This window comes from Peromyscus maniculatus, chromosome 19 (assembly GCF_049852395.1).
Source record: "Peromyscus maniculatus bairdii isolate BWxNUB_F1_BW_parent chromosome 19, HU_Pman_BW_mat_3.1, whole genome shotgun sequence".
NCBI classification, from domain to species: Eukaryota; Metazoa; Chordata; class Mammalia; order Rodentia; family Cricetidae; genus Peromyscus; species Peromyscus maniculatus.
In genome coordinates, this window is record NC_134870.1 from 77818685 (window position 1) to 77834351 (window position 15667).

Genomic DNA, 15667 nt, shown 5'->3' on the forward strand with positions numbered 1-15667 from the left:
TCATTCCTCAAATACTTCAAACCATAAAGGAAGAGCAGGAGAGCCCCACCCTTGAGAGGGAAGGCCTGATTCTTCTCCTAAACACTGTGTCCTCTTGCACTGCCCAAAACTGCCTTAAACAGGAGCATGTGTTTCAATCATTGATAAGGAGAAAAGGCAAGCACATCTCTATGCCGAGGAGCTCAGGGCAACACTTGTTCCCATCAAGGAAAAGAGCTCTGGGAAAAACAGGAACCTCTGAAAGGATGCAACAATGCCTGGGACTGCTGCAGACACACTTTCTTTTCCTAGATACCGTGCTTTGTTTTCCCATCTTTAAAGAATATGCTAATTATAAACACCAGGTAGCAAAAAAAAGATGCACATATGAACCAACTTTCCACTGAATTTCCTTTGTTTTCTGTTATTCTATCTCTAGCACAGAAAGTCAAGATTTCTCAGAATGAAGGGTATATGGCATAGGCACATGCATTGTAAAATAAACTGATAAATTCCCCCAGGCCAGCCTTCTTCCAAGGGACAATGCACAGAGTGCTATGAGTCAGCTTGGAACCATCAGCAGCAGGTGATTCCAGAACTACTGTGGACACAACTCTTTCATGATAGGCTACAGCTCCTAAAGTACAATTGCATGCTTAGCAACATTTCAGTCAGTTAGAAGAAGAGGTTCATAGTGGATGACATAGCTTGCAGAAATAAAAGCTATCAAAATTGCTATAAAATGTCTTGCACATTTTATTAAAAAGCTGTGCATTCAAGCACTACTACAAGTTAGAATAAAATCAATACAGTAATTCATTTTTTAAAAAAATTCTGATTAAAATATAATTATGTCATTTCCCTCTTTCCTTCTGTCAACTCTTCCCACACTTCTTCTTCCTCTCTCTCAAATTCATGAACTCTAGTTTTTAATTGTTGATACACACACACACACACACACACACGCATACACACATATAATTTTTTGAAAACAAAGTTTTATATAGCATTAAAGAAGTCACTAGCATTCATTATGCTAAATATTTTGTCAGGAACTGCATTCCTATAGCAAGGAATATTTTCCCATATGCAGTTTTTTTTTAAAGAAATAATGTAGTTCTTTTTTTTTAAATTAAGAAACTTTTTTCATTCATTTTACACACCAATCAAAGATCTCCCTCTTCTTTCCTCCCACCACCCTAGCCTTCATCCCCAACTCACACCCCATTCCCCACCCCACACACAAGAAGGCAAGGCCTCCCATAGGTAGGAACATCCAGTAGAGGCAAATCCAAGCCCTTCCCTGTGCCTCTAGGCTGCATGAGGTGTCCCATCACAGGCAGTGGGCTCCAAAAAGCCTCCACATGCATCAGAGATAGATTCTGATTCTACCGCCATGGGGCCCCCCAAGCAGATCAAGCTACACATTTGTCTCCCCATGCAGAGGGCCTCGTCCAGTCCCATGCAGGCTCCACAGCCATTGATCCAGTTTTCATGAGTTCCCACTACTTTGGTCTGGCCATCTCTGCAGGTTTCCCCATCATGATCCTGAAGCACTTGCTCATAGAATCCCTCTTCTCTCTCTCTTTCTGACTGGACTCCTGGAGCTCTGCCTGGTGTTTGGCTGTGGATCTCTGCATCTGCCTCTATCAGTCATTGGAGAAAAGCTCTGTGATGACAGGGTATTCACTGATTTGATCACTGGGGCAAGCTAGTTCAGTTCAGACACCCTCTCCACTATTTCTAGTAGTTCAAGCTGGGGTCATCCTTGGGTATTCCTGGCAACTTCCCTAACATCAGGTTTCTCTCTCTCCCCATGATATCTCCCTCCATCATGGTATCTCTCTCATTGCTTTCCCACTCCATCCCTGTTCCAGCTTGGCCATCCCATTCCCTATAAGTGGATACTAGAAATAAAGCAAAGGATAACCAGACAACAACCCACAGCTCTAGAGAAGCTAACAAACAAGGAAGACCCAAAAAGGGACCCATGAATTGCCCTGGGAAGGGAAAAAAGATGAGATCTTCATGAGTGAACTGGGGGTGAAGGGCCAGCAATGGAGGGTAGGGGATAGGGGATGAGAACATAATGTAGTTCTTGATGGTAGGTGCTGGTCATCCTAGCACCCAGGATGCCAGGGCATGAGACTGATATGTTCAAGACCAGCTCATACTATACACCCAGCCATGTCTCCAAAAAGGAGTGGTATTGTCAGCAGCCATCACTTGTGGGTTTTATATAAATTTGAAATTCACAGAAACTTATAATAAAGTAAGGTGTCATCATCTTCAAAAGCGACACTTGCATAAACATTTCTAAAAGCAAGCCTTACCCTGAGCTGTCTCTCCAGTTCTCTATGGAGAATGCATTGCATTCCATTTGTTTTATTTCAACAGGATTCAAGTTAGAAAATGCACATTGATTTTTGTTTGATCTCAAAAATTTTGTGTTTATTCTGTTGATAGTTACAAGATCTCTCTCTCTCTCTCTCTCTCTCTCTCTCTCTCTCTCTCTCTCTCTCTCTGTGTGTGTGTGTGTGTGTGTGTGTGTGTGTGTGTGTGTGTGTGTGTGTCTGTGTGTGTGTCTGTGTCTGTGTCTGTGTGCATACTTGCTTTGTTATCATATAAAGCTTTCAACAAAATGAACATCCAACCCAGATTTCATGCTATCATTCTCTGGTACACTCTTAAATCTCCTTGAAAGAGATTATCAGAGAAACTTTCCAATAAATTCATATCCCAGAGAGTAATCAAGCAAATAGAAATTCTGTCTTAGAATATATGTGCCAGCATGTAAATTAGCTGACAGTGATAAATAGTGAAATTAATCTCAATGATACTAAACATCTTAATTTGAAGAGAAGCTGGTAAATTTATGATTTTAGGTAGTCTTACAATAGTGGTCTTGGAATAAATCATTATTAAATAAAAGGTAAGAGGTGACAGAATTGAGTGCCTCTATTAATGTCTCTTTCCTATATATTTCAAAGTAACTTACCAAAATAAATCAGAATTCAAGATACATCAATGACATTATTTTATTCTTCAGGCAAAATGCACACATTAGCTGTTAATAATGCTTTGAAAGGCCATACTTCATATTCCATTTCATTTCTTCCAGTTCTGCTTGCAGGGGCAGACTTTAATTTTGCATTCAGTATTCCAGAAGAGTAGAATTTCCTTCTAAGCACTCTTGATCCATGTGTGTATAGTGATGAATTCCAAGCCATGTGCCTAAAATGAAGGAATATGACTCAAAGATATATACTAAGAATATATTAGAAAAAACTTATTTCTAAGGGTAACAAGAACAATGTATTCTTTCTTTACAATATTGTATATTTTCTTATAAAGGAAAATTCTTCAACAAGATGGATAGGCACACACTTAGATGTTAATTCTAGAAAAAAAATTAATAAGTGTTGCATTTCAGCCCGTGATCATTAGCAGTGCTTTTATCTGTCTGTCTGTCTGCCTGTCTTTCTTTCTGTCATCAATCATCTGTATTTCATGTATTTGTCATTTCTCTATCTTCTCCTTCACCATCATCTCCCTTTCCCTTTTTCCTTTGTTGAAACTTTTATCCAATTTTAAGACTTATTTATTTCATTCGGTGTGTATGAGTGTTTATGAGCTCTGCATGTGTACCCAGTGCTCACAGAAACCCTATGAACATGGTATGAAATCCCTTGAAACTGGAGTTATTGATGATTGTAAGCCACCATGTAGATGCTGGGAACCAAATTCAGGTTTTCCACTAGAGCAGCAAGTACTCTTAAAAAGTCAGACATCACCTCACCTCCACTTTTTCCTCTTTTTAATGGATCAAAATTTCAGGCAGTATTTCATTAGTTCTTTTCCAAAGCAATCTTCACTGTGATAAAAATTTCAAGTTAAGTTGGCCTTGTTAAAACACATTGGCTGTGTATATAGTGTTATTTTAGTACAGAATACTGGCCCTTTATGAATTGGCCTGACCTTCCCTTACTTTCTAGGAAATCTATCCTCTGTTTATTCAATAAGGAATCTTGAAGAAAATAAAAAACTAAAATTTATAAAAAAAAAAGTGTAAAAGAGACTATCCTGCTAGAAGCTTCCTAAAATAAATACACACACAAGCATGCATACATGTATATGCATATATATATATATATATATATATACACACATATACACACACACACACACACACACACACACACACACACACAAACATAAAGATAAAAAAGTTAAATTGGGGTTATACTGTAATGGGGAAATAATGCCTGTACCATAGGATAACAAATAAGCACCCTTTGCCAGAAATGGGTTAATTCTTTTAGAGTTGTTGGCATATGAGTTTCCTTAGAACCCCAAACATGAAAGACAATCTCCAATGGTATTAACTATCCTCCAGAACTTGGCAGTAAGACTCTATTGCCGAACACACCATAAACTTGTGTCACAGAATATGGAGAAATCAAATTGATACAGATTTGGAAACTTCTTCCTTACTAGCTAGCTTTGATAAAGCTGCAAAGCGTTATCCAGGGTAGCAGAGGAGAAAAAAAAAATTATCAGTCTCTTACTCAGGTGTCATCCCTTGTGAACTAAAACAGTAACTGGCCTGGCCAGACATGTCCCACCACTGTGGTGGCGGCATGGGCATCATGGGGACACCCAACCACTTTTTAACTATATTTACATGTTGCGCCACAAGATGAAACCTACACTGAGCACCATTATCAGGCTAAGAACCTGTGACTATACATGTCATAGACCCTGGGGGAGAATCTACTCCTATGGTTCTGCTACATGGTATTAAACTAATTCTTAATGATTTATCACTATAGGCATTGATTAATTCATCTTTCAACTCACATCAGAAAAGCTTGTTTGTAGTAAATGAACATCAACACAGATACCCAGAGCATCTTGGTAGCAGAGAATAAGACATTTCAGACTACCTAGCCCTAATTGTAGCACATATAATGTACTCCTCCCATAGGTCGGGGATTGTTGCAGAAGGAGCAGAAAAGGTGTGAAAGAGTATAAGGAAACCGTGTCTTCTGAAACAGCAGGGCAGCTGAATTCACAGCAGTTGTGACACCATACACAGGGTGAGTGCAAGCCCAAGACGGACTGTGTTCCAGTACGGAGAGAGAAGCTGGACCCGTAGCCAAAGTTCACTGGCAACTGTTAGCTGCTTTTAGAGGGAGAGTCTGTTTTCTCTAAGAGTGTAACTTCTGGTAAGTGAACCACACTCCAGTGAATGACCACGTATTAAAAAATATACAGGCAACAAATTGGACTTGGTAGATTTAAAAGGAAAAGACACAAGTTAACAGCAGAGAAAAGGGAAGTAGACCTAGGAGACGGTAAGGGAGGACATGAATCTGAATAACACATATAAAGTTTCCCTGCCCCCAAAAAAACTCCTGAAAATAGATACATAAAAAGGGTGGGGAAGCCGGGCAGTGGTGGCGCACGTCTTTAATCTCAGCACTTGGGAGGCAGAGCCAGGCAGATCTCTGTGAGTTCGAGGCCAGCCTGGTCTATAGAGTGAGATCCAGGACAGGCACCAAAACTACATGGAGAAACTCTGTCTTAAAAAACCAAAAAAAAAACAAAAAAAAAAAAAGTGGTGCATACCTTTAATCTCAGCAGAGGCAGGTGGATCTCTGAGTTTGAGGCCAGCCTGGTCTACACAACAAGTTTCAGGACACCTAAGGGTACACAAAGAAACCTTGTCTTGAAAAAAAAGACATTGCTTTTTGATGGACAAAATAATTAGAGATATACTAAAAAACAATTCAAATGAAAAATAGATGTATACTCAGTAAAGCAATTGCCTTGACCACAGATTTGTTCAAGCAATATCCTTGGTATGGATCCTTTTCCTAAATTCTTAGGAGCCAGCTTTATGTTCAGCACCTTTAACTTTAATAATAAGTCAGAAAAAAATTCAGATTTCATCTGATGTATGTGAAAAGTCTTGCTGGTAGGTGTGTAAATTTCACTAGAAATGCCTCATTCAGTTTTAGAAATGAAACTTTTGTGAAACAATGGAGATGTGGTTGGAAATATATTGCTAAAGTAGTGTGTCATCGAATCATAGTTCATGATAATATGTACTCAAATGATGGGGAGTGTATTTATGAAATAAAGGGGATAGTTTGTAATTTAAAATGTATTCCTTAACTCCCTTTACTGATTCTAGATTAATGACTTAATGGTCTAATCCCAGTATATCTTAACTGCAGAAGTCCTGATAAGGTCTAGAGACTCGTAGACCCATTAGCAGAATCGGGGAAGCAGTCCCCCACTCCTAAGCTGCTATGGCAGGACTGTAGAGATGAGTAGAAACACCCAGAAGGGAGTATCAGGGGTATTCCTGTGACTCAGAATTGAATGATTTGGCAAGGACCCCCCAAGTCATTGCTGCAGACAAACTGCTGACAGTCTACTGTAATATCTTCTTAGAGCTTGAAGAAAATAGCCTACAAGACCCTAGTATTGAGGGTACATTGCACACTCAAGTACCACTTGCAGGCTCTAGTAATAATGTGTTTATCTGAGACAGAGAAAAGACTTACTCCATCACGGTCATATCTGATTGTAACCTGGACTTTCATTTAGAAGCAGTTAAGGGAAGTGGGGTCAAATACCACAGAAGGCCAAGTCACTTCACCTGTGATGGCCCTTGCCTTAAGACAACGAATCATATAGTTCTGAGACCACGACAGACACTTTTGAGGCTTTGACTTATCATTGGTTTCAGTGACTGACTTTTTCCGCTTCAGAGTCTGACTTTGATACAGAAATATGAGATATGGCTCAAACTAGGACATTTAATTCTATTTTCTATCTAAATGTTCTGCTGGCAACATCCTTAGCATTTGTGAAGTTATGGCCAGTTTGAGTCCTCTGTGGTTTGAGAATCCCCACAGAGAGCAGGTTTGTAACCTATAGGCAGTGAGCAATCAGTGTCCAGGATTTGGTCTCTGTGGTCAGCTGCCCAGGGACACTATAGGTATGGAATATTTTGTTTACCTTTCTTCAGAAAAACAGAAACCTAATAGTATAACATCAGTGCCAATAATCTCAGTCCTTGGGGTGTTCTCCCCGAAGATATTGGGAGTATATTAGACACTGACTCCAGGAGAGAAAGATAGTCATGTAAGTTTTACCAAGCAAGTCATTGCTGTGTGAAATAAGGCCTGCTGAGAAGCTGCAGGCCAGGCTACAGCATGTATGGCCTAATTGCACTGCATGAATGCTAAGGGAGGCCAGCTCTCTGCAGTCACTGAGGGAAGTTGCTTGCATCCCTCCCTGTGGTGAGCCTAGTTTAAAAGGGCCCAGCAGCTTGAGACAATTCTCAGAGGAAAGGTTTATAGTTACTGGTAGTTGATAATGCCACTTCACACTGGGATAGTGAGGCCCCAGAGGAAAATGTGGCAAAATTTGATACTTGAGTTCAGGACATCTGATTTTCATGCTAAGGTTCTACTGCCTTCAGTGAACTCACTTTTATAGCTTTTCTTCTTTCATAAATAAATTTTATTTATAACACTTTATTTAAGAAAACTAAAACGTCACATGACTAATGATAAAACTTTCCATAAAAAAATCCTCAGTGGGCATGTGAGATGATTGTATGGGTAAACACACCTTCTATGCAAGGCTGATGATCTGAGTTTGACCCAAGGAACACATGTGAAAAAGCTGATACTGTCATGTGCATCTGTGGTGAGATGCACTCACTAGTGTGGTGAGACAAGACACATGGACAGGAGAGTCACCTGGACACTGGTGTGCCAGCCCAGTTGGAGCACTCAGAACAGCAGAAATGACATGAGATTGCCTCAGATGATGGAAGGAGAGGACTGACTCCTGGATGTTTTCTTCTCATTTCATACACATGCCGTGGAGTGAGATATTACACATACACTAAATAATAATAATAATAATAATAATAATAATAATAATAATAACTTTAAAATCCTTAATTTTCCTCTATTTCATTTGTTCATCATTTAATCATCCCTTCATTTATGTTGGTAAGATGAGGTGTGAGCAAGAGCCTCATTTCCACTACTTTGTACTTATAGATATATTCAGTGTACACATACCACTCTGAGCAATGTACCTGCAGCCTTAGTACCTCACCAACATTGGGTTACAATGTCTACTCTTCTTCAAACAGTGGGATAGATGTCTTCTCTTGTGGGAGGGCATCATATGTCCCCAAGGTGATAAAAAAGAATGGACAGGTAGTTCTGGTCTACACTGGTTATGGGAACATACATTGTAATGCTAAACTATGTAATATAGAAATGATGAAAAAAAAGGAAATTAAATCTACTTTAATCCAAAAAGACCATTAATCTCAAAATACTTTACATTCATATGGATTTTGTTTTATTAATACAAATTTAAGGTTAATTTTCTTATAATGATGTATATTTCTACTCTTGTTTAAGGTATTATGTTTATGCAACTCATTTAAAATTGTAATATATCATTAAGAAATATAGATTAATAGTTATCTATGATAATCAAACTTATAGTCATGTTAGTTAAGTTTTTGGTAAACAAAGATAAATTTCAATTCAAAGACCTACAGAACATGGCATTTAAAATGTTTTAAGAACTTAGATTTTCCTGGACATTGAGACATGTCTGCTCCTGGCAGCACGACTCTACTTCAGAGAAAATGAAGGGCACTAAATAAACTCCATATGAAGTTTGCTTTATTTGTGGCAAAAGTTAGTCATTTGGGCAAGAAACTACTCTTGCCTTGATTGCCTGACAGTATGGTGTATAGACTGAACATGCAGGACTCATAGGAAAGTGTAGAAGTAACCGTCTTATTAAATAAGAAACACAGAGCCAATGCAGAGATGAAAGCCCAAGAGGTCAGAGCTAAGAGCCTTACCCTTCACTGCTGCAGCTATCCTCTTCAGCAAGAGACCTACTTCCTGTGTGTTTGTTTTTATATAGACTTTCTGTTCTGCCTTCTCATTGGTTGTAAACCCAGCCATATGACCACCTCATCACTGCCTGTTTATACAGACCTCCAGGTCTTCTATGGTTAATATTGAGATTAAAGGCATGTGTCTCCATGCTGGCTGTATCCTTGAACACACAGAGATTCTCCTAGCTCTAATTGGTAGTGGTAGCACACACCTTTAATTCCCAAGAGCTGGGATTAAAGGTGTGTGCTACCACTGTCCAGCTTCTGCTATGGCTTGCTGTTAGCTCTGACCCCCAGGCAACTTTATTTATTAACATACAAATAAAATCACATTTCAGTACAAATATAATATCACCATAGGAAAGTGATCACTGAACTTTGTCAAAACAAGGCAGGATGGTCCTTCAAGTTCCTGCTTTGCAGAAGAAACTGTCAGACATTCTGCATGCAGGACACAGAAGAAAGTGACTGATGAGCTTTGCTACTAAGCAGAACAGTCCAAATTTCATTTCATTGAAAAGTATGCCAGAGACTCTAGACTTATAGGCTAAAGATATATGCCCCAACATTACCAAAGAACTTTGGGTGATTCTCTATTCTTTCAATCTTAACCTATACAATGCACATATATAAGTTTTAATGTATCTTTCATATATATATATATCTTTATATACATAAACAAATGTATATATATATATCTTTATATACATAAACAAATGTATATATATATATATATATATATATGAATGATATGTTTGTGTAACCATGGAAATATACATTCTCCTTGGATCTTTACTAGCCTTTGGTTATGTGTTAGAAAACTATCCCGAAGTCATTTATCTTGCTGCAATGCATCATGTGAGTATTTTCTTGATTGGGTATACTAAAAGAAGAGTAGAGTAACTTCTTTTCTGTTATGGCTGGCTAGTTTTATGTCAACTTGACACAAGCTGGAGTGATTTGGGAAGAGGAATCTCAACTAAGAAAATTCCCCCACCAGATTGGCCCATAGGCAAGTAAGTGTACAGTACATTTTAATTTATTTTTGTTGTAGTTTTTTTTGTTTGTTTTGTTTTGTTTGTTTGTTGTTGTTGTTGTTCTTTTGTTTTTTTGAGACTGGTGTGAGATAGTCTAGCCAATTGTGAATGGTGCCCACCTCTGGGCAAGTGGTGTGTATGAAAGCCAGCTGAGCATGCCATGGAGAACAAGCTAGTAAGCAGCAATTCTTCATGGGCTCTCCTTCAGTTCCTGCCTCCAGGTTCCCTGCCCTGACTTCCCTTGGTGGAGGATTGTGACCTGAGAGCTGTAAGGTGAAAGAAATCCTTTCTTCCCCAAGTTGCTTAAGGTTCTATTTTATCACAGAAGTAGAAATCTTAACTAAGATGTATGGTGATATTTTATATGTGCTGAAATGCGATTTTTTGTAATGTAAGTTAGGATAGAAAGTGAATCAGGTACATTTTGGACTTATCAAACTGGGATAGATAATGGAATTATTTTCTCTGAATTTGTCAAATGCAAATGGACTAGACATTGTTTAGATATTTATTGCTTGTATATATTGTATATAGTTATTGTATTTTTTGTATATAGTTTTTCTTATATTAGTTATAACTTTTTCCTTTTTTCTTTTTATTAAAATAGAAAGGGGGAAATATGGTTATATTTTATTTGTGCTGAAATGTGATTTTATTTGTATGTTAATAAATAAAGTTGCTTGGGGGTCAGAGCTAATAGCAAGCCATAGCAGAAGTCTGGCAGTGGTAGCACACGCCCTTAATCCCCATCACATGACAGACAGATCTCTGTGTGTTCAAGGATACAGCCAGCATGGAGACACACTCCTTTAATCTCAATACCAACCATAGAAGACTTTGAGGTCTGTATAGACAGGCAGTGATGAGGAGGTCATGTGGTTGGGTTTACAAGCAATGAGAAGGCAGAACAGAAAGTCAATAAAAAGACAGACACACAGGAAGTAGGTCTCTTTTTTCTCAGGGGAAGAACGGCAGTGGCAGCGAGGTGTAAGAAGGCAGTTTTAGTCTCAGTTCTCAGCTACTGCTCTGACCTCTTGGGCTTTTAACTCTGCATTTGGTTCTGTGTTTCTTATTTAATAAAACTACATCTACAAAGATGCTTTCCTTTTTTGATTTTAAGTGAAAGCTTATATAGATACACAGTTTTGGTTCCTGAGGTTTATTCTTCAGAATTCTAATGTCTTATCTCTACAGATTCTTTGTACCTAGTATTGCTTGTCAAAAACAGATCCAAAATTTGACTACTATCCTTCCTGAAATTGTAATTTATTTCCTTTTCTTGTTGTCATAGTCTTTTAAAATTATTTTTCTCCTTATTTTACTTAATGTTATTAGTGTAGTTTCTGATATGTATTTTACCTTACAATATTTATCCTCTGTATGTCTTTTGGTTTCCGTTCTTATGTCTTTTTAAATAATATCACTTACTTAAAATATAAATTTCCTGTTTGTTATTATTTTACCCATCTTTCAATCTGAGACCCATGCACAACCTTTAGTATTTACCTCTATACCTATCAATGTGCTCTTCCCTGATGATATTACAGAAAAATAGTTCAGATTCACTCATTCCAATCTACCTATTGAGTTTTTAAACATTCATTTCAATAGCCATCATTGTTACACTTGCTGCTTATACGTTTCTTTCCACTTGTATCATTAAACTATTGCTGTAAAATAAAAATAAAAAATTCTAAAAATTAATGTCTTACTGTAATAGCCAATTTTCTTGATTTTGTAAGTAAGCAACTGAGCTGGGCTCATCTGGATAATTCTTTAGTCAGCTGTACCTGAAGGAGTTCCTTCAATAGCTCATCTATCTCTAGATGTCTAAGGTTATCTCACTGAAAACACTGACAGCAATTGGCTAGGAGGCTTACTACTCTGTCTAGGGCATTTTCTGCTGTCATGGCCATTCTCTGTCCCTAGTAGTTATCATATTTAATAAGCTACAATACATTTCTCCACTAGCAATGGAAAACTTCTCACCAGTAGAAATATAGCCCAAAATTGCAAGTGCTTGCTGAGTTTCTCTCTATATCACTCTTGCCAAAGTCTCATTGGTCAAAGTACGTCACATGACTAAGCTCAATTTAATGAGGTAGAAAAATAAACTCCAGAATGTTTAATTCCAAGTATAAGCATCTTCTGCACTTGAGTTTAGGGGATGATGGTTTGGAATGTGCCTTGGAAGAGACACACTGTTTTCTTCATTTAGTCATTCCTTGTACTTCGGGTGTCGTATCCCTGTCCAAATTACTGTTCTGCTGAAGGGCGTCTTTCCTCTTTTGTAAACGTCCCTCAGTCAAGGGACTGTACATAGTGCACCAGAGGGTGATGGATTCTTGTGCATTATGCATTGAGCTCTGTACACTCAGCTGTCCGCTGATTGACTTCTGTGTATTCTGCCTATAGATCTACAGCCCTGTTCTGCTGTCCCTGGACTGAATAGACACAGACTGTCTCTATGGTTTTATACTGTCACAGCATCCTGCTATCTGTCACATAACACTTAGCATCCCACTCACCTCATGCTTCTAGTCCAGGGTGCCAGTGAGTCAGTGGAAGTGGATTCCATTATAAGGCCACCATAATACCACAAATCGTAATTGCTGCTGTATGATGTGACCATGTGCAGGTAGAGTATTTTCCTTTTAATCCTCTTGAAACTAAGTGAGTCTGTGCACCACGTTATCAGTCGAATATAACATAACTGACGCGAACCCTGCTCTCAGTGTATGTTTCCTCTGGCCTCAGAGCTTCTATTTCCTGTTACTTCTGCATTAGAAACAACTACAAAATCTGTAAAGAATCTTCAGCTATTGTGTGTGGAGAAGCCATGCCATCTGTAGCACACTGAAGGGTGAGAATCATTGTAGGGGAGGGTTAGGGGTTATAGAGGACAGAGAACACAGAGATCCAAGACATTAGGCACATGGGCATACCAAGACTTTCCTGGAGCTGACGGCACACGCTGCACAGTAGAACACTGCTATGGAAAACAGCTTTGCAGAGCAGGAGGCATTGGTCTGGGGACTGAGCTAGAATGGGAGGCCCCAGGGACCTTGAGGTGACACTTTGGGAGCTGAAAAGGCAATGCCAAAGTTGCCTCTTCTTTAGTTTTCTGGGCCAACTTCCAATGATTTCTGTAGTAGCTACACCAGGTTACACTCTCTTCTTACCCTTTTCCCATATCCTTACTAGCATTTGTTAATTGTGTTTTGGATAAATATTATTCTTACTGGACTGAGATAGAGCCTGAAAGTAGTTTGACTTCCATTTCCCTGACAGCTAAGACTATGGAAAAATTTTCCAATATTTTTTGGCATTTGTGTCTTTTCATTTGAGAACTGCTTATTCAGTTGATCAGTTCATTTACACATTAGGAGGTTGTTGTTGGAGGGGAGGACAAAGGTATTTAATTATTTCAGTTCTTTATATAGTCTAGGTACAAAATCCATAATATATAGTTACCAAGAATGTTCTCCCGTTCTGGTTCTGGAATCTGTCTTGTCACCCTGGTGATTGGTTCCTCTGCCACACAAAAGGTTTTTCATGCATTTCCATTTACTAATTATTGGAGTTATTTCTTATACTAGTACAATCCTTTCTAGAAAATTCCTGCCAAGACCTATATATATTAAAGAGAAATGGATAAAAGTGGAAATGATTATGTTAACTCAAGTAAGCTATATTGAGGAAGAAAAATACCATATTTACTCTAAAAAGGAGATCTTAAATTTTAATCCCAGTATAGGTCTTGAAATCAGAAGGGAGACCTTGGACTTTGATTGAAGGGGAGAGAGAGGGAAAGAGAGAGAGAGAGAGAGAGAGAGAGAGAGAGAGAGAGAGAGAGAGAGAGAGAGAGAGAGGGAGGGAGGAGAGACAGATCTGTAACATGAATCTTAAAAGGTCTTATTAATAAAAACAAACCTGGAGCCAGGTATTGGGGTGAATGCTGGGAGATCAGAGAAGCAGAACAAGCCACAGCCACCTCACCTCGCCAATTCTGAAGATGATCTTTTTTCTTCAAACTGGAAGCTTCTGTATCCTCATCCAAATGGGTCTCAGCTGAACTGCTGCCCAAAAGCCAAAAGCTTAACCAGCTCTAGTTCCTGGTCCTCACACCTTATATACCTTTCTGCTTCCTGCCATCATTTCCTGGGATTAAAGGCTTGAGTCACCATGTCCGGCTGTTCCCAGTGTGGCCTTGAACTCACAGAGATCCAGACAGATCTCTGCCTTCAGAATTCTAGGATTAAAGTTGTGAGTGCCACCATTTTCTGGCCTCTATATCTAGTGGCTGTTCTGTTCTCTGACCCCAGATAAGTTTATTAGAATGATGCACAATATATTGGGGAACATAATATCACCACACAGATCTTAGGGAGTTAATAGAATATGGTAGCATGAAGGGGAGAAACTATAAAAGTGGAAGAAAGGGACCCCCAGGATCAGACAAAGAGAGAAGAGGGTTTGGGGGATAAAGAGGATCAAGAAGAAGCATTAATTCTGAAAATGCTATGATTGCTTTGTACACTAATTTTAAAAACTAATAAAGTAAGTCTGTACAGATGCCTTAGTGGGTAAAGTGCTATCCTGGGAAGTACTTCTGTCCCAGTTGGATCCCCAGAACCCACTTAAAAACCCAAGTATGGTGACTTAGGTCTGTAACTTTAGCCTTAATACATGTGGAGAGTGAGAGAGTGACAGATGGATTCCTGAAGCTCATTGCCAGCCTATCTAGGCTACACAGTAATCTGCAGACTCAGTAAGAAACTCCTCCAGGATTTGGGGAGGACTGAAAGGGTCCTTCCTGATGTTCCACTCCATATACCTTCCCAGTTCCTCACATCTACCATGAGTCCAATACTCAGTGCTTTGGCATAGTAGAACCATCTGAGCTTGTGCCAACCACAACTCTGACATGGCTTTGTCTAGGACTTGCCCCCATCTACCATCAATCTTCAGTCTCCTGATGTGTTACATCCAAACTCTCTGCCAGGTAAGGCCAACTTATCTTCCTGTGCTGGTTTGAATTGGAATTGCCCCCCCCACCCCCGAAAAAAAACCATAGGCTTTTATGTTTGAATGCTTGGCCCCCAGCAAGCATACCTGTTTGAGAAGTGTTAGGAATTGTGGCCTAGCTGGAGGAAGTGTGGACTTGTTGTTGAAGGAGGTGTGTCACTGAGGGTGGGCTTTGGGGTTCCAAAGACTATGCCAGACTCAGTGTGCCCTGTCTGTCTCTCTGTCTCTGCCTGCAACTTGCAGATCATGTTATCTCTCAGGTTCTCTTTCAGTGCCTTGCCTGCCCTCTTGCCACCAAAAACCCCTATAATGACCATCATGGACTCACCCTCTGAAACTGCAAGCAAGCCCCCAGTTAAATACTTTCTTTTACAATTGCTTTAGTCATGGTGTCATGCAGGGGATGTTTTTCTGTATGCTGTGAATGTGTTGCTCTGATTGATTGATAAATAAAAACTGATTGGCCAGTAGCCAGGCAGGAAGCATAGTATAGGTGGGATAAACAGAGAAGAGAATTCTGGCAAGTGGAAGACTGAGTCAGGAGATGCTGCCAGCTGCCACCACCATGAGCAGTAAGATGTAAATTACTGGTAAGTCACAAGCCACGTGGTAACTTACAGATTAATGGAAATGAGTTAATTTAGGATACAAGAACTAGATAGCAAGA

The 15667-nt window shown here is 39.2% G+C and overlaps 1 protein-coding gene across 1 annotated transcript in view; it reads right to left on the reverse strand.

Annotated features, from left to right (window-relative positions):
- Positions 1-1240: 1240 nt before the first annotated feature.
- Neto1-dt (NETO1 divergent transcript) overlaps positions 1241-15667 on the reverse strand; it is a 30550-nt gene continuing 16123 nt past the window's right edge. The window contains exon 5 of the mRNA XM_076554692.1: positions 1241-3213. The gene's annotated coding sequence lies outside the window, so the exon portion shown is untranslated. The remainder of the gene's footprint in view (positions 3214-15667) is intronic.